The sequence below is a fragment of the Sinocyclocheilus anshuiensis genome, unplaced genomic scaffold (assembly GCF_001515605.1).
Source record: "Sinocyclocheilus anshuiensis isolate Anshui unplaced genomic scaffold, SAMN03320099.WGS_v1.1 scaffold62, whole genome shotgun sequence".
Lineage (NCBI taxonomy): Eukaryota > Metazoa > Chordata > Actinopteri > Cypriniformes > Cyprinidae > Sinocyclocheilus > Sinocyclocheilus anshuiensis.
This window is the reverse complement of record NW_015544180.1, coordinates 1,836,310-1,838,427: the sequence shown is the minus strand read 5'-3', so window position 1 is coordinate 1,838,427 and position 2,118 is coordinate 1,836,310.

Sequence of the window (2,118 nt, the reverse complement as noted above, 5' to 3'; positions counted from 1 at the left end):
TTCTAATGTAAAACAACATATACTGTATATATATATATATATATATATAGATACCCAGAAAAGCTTGAATCATGAATCCATTGCTTATGAACTTCAATTTATGTTTCTGATAAACGTCATCTTTTATGTTTCACAGATGAAAAGAAGTCTTACAAGTTTTGAACAACACGAGGGTGAGTAAATAATGACATTTTCTGGGAGAACCAATCCTTTAAGTGCAGTCCTTTTATAGATCAAGTGTAGAGAAAGATCACTACTGTTGTTTTGACAGATGGGTTATCTTAAATGAGTTTTTCAAGTAATGTATATTCAACTTGTTAAGGTATACGGTGCACATGTAATCAACCACAAAATATCACAAATCCAAGCATGTATGAGTAGCTTTACATAACAAAAACACACACACACACTCTAAAAAAAAAAAAAAAGGGTACAAAAGTCGTCACTGGGACGGGACCCTTTCCAAGGGTACTTATATGTACCATTTAGGTACTAAAATGTACATTTAACCCTTTAACTGTCACCTGTCCCTTCTGTGGGACGCCTAAGTTTACTTCACTATATTACAATTAAATCCTAATCTAATCATGACAAACTATATATCGTTGGAAAGGTCTAAGACTCCTAAATAGATATTTTACCAATGTTTTTGTTAAAGTTATGTAGGAAAAGTAATAGATTAATTTCTGACAAGAGTGCACCTCAAAAATCTACATCATAACATCAAAAAAAGTCTTCTTTGTTGCCTTTTTCTCTCCGTACAAACTCACACGTGCTGGTGCTCCACACCTGCAAACATACACAACATCACACTACAGCTGCCAATCACCCATTACTAAAGCCCCGCCCACCCACTGACCACTCCCACCCGCTCACTTTTATGGTTCTGTCTCCAGATGCAGACACGATGTATTTGTCGTCAAAGTCCACCACGTTAACGGCGGCGCGGTGACCCACTAGCACACGGCGCAGGCTGATGTCGGTTGCAGACGCCATGTCCCACACGGCGATGGAGCGATCTTTCGAACACGTCACCATGAGACCGTTACAGAAGCGCAGGTGTAGAACAGCCTCGTTGTGATGGATCAGAGTGTTGAGAACCTCACCAGAAACACCATCCCACACCCTGAGAGACAGAGAAAATTATTGCAGATTAGTATACATTATGAAGAGAACATGAGCTTGTGCACAACTACTATAAGGGAGGTTATTATGGTTAATTAAAACTAATACTAAAACCATTAAAAAAAAAAAAATTGTTACTCGAAATAAAATAAACGTTAAAAGAAATTAAATAAGATTAATAAAAAAAATCTAGTGTACTAAAATAACAAAGTAAAACTGAAATAAAAAAAAATATATATATATATAGACATTTAAATAAAAAAAATAAAACTTGACAAAAACACAAGATTACAAAAAAGTTAAATTAAATTAAAAGGAAAAGGAAAATTAAAAGGAAAAAATTAAATATAAAAACTAACTAAAAATATTAATAAAATGATGATAAATAATAAAATAAGTATTGGGTCACTTTTTATCCATTTTATCATCAGATATTAATTTAGACACAGTATCGCTAAGAAAAAGCTATTTCTAGCTAAAGGAATATTTTAGATCTGAGCATAGCAACAAAATGTGTACTGATTAAAGAAATTCCTGTCTTTTTCTAATGTTTATAATAAAATATTTAACACTAAATTTGGAAAAATTCTCACTGACACTGCTCTACAAAAGTTTGGAATCATTAAGAATTTTATTCTTTTCATGTTTTTGAAAAAAGTATCTTCTGCTCACCATTTATTTGATCAAATATACAGTAAAAACAGTAATATTGTGAAATATTACTACAATTACAAATAATAGTTTCCATGTTTCCTATGTGAATATATTGTAAAATGTAATTTATTTCTGTGATGCAAAACTGAATTTTCAGCATCATTACTCCAGTCTTCAGTTTCACATGATCCTTTGGAAATCATAAATATGCTGATTTGCTGCTCAAGAAACATTTCCGATTATTATCAATGATGAGAAAAGTCGTGCTGCTTCATATCTTTGTAAAAACGGATTAAATCTTTGATTAAAAAAAAAGAATAGAAAAGAGCATTTTTTTTT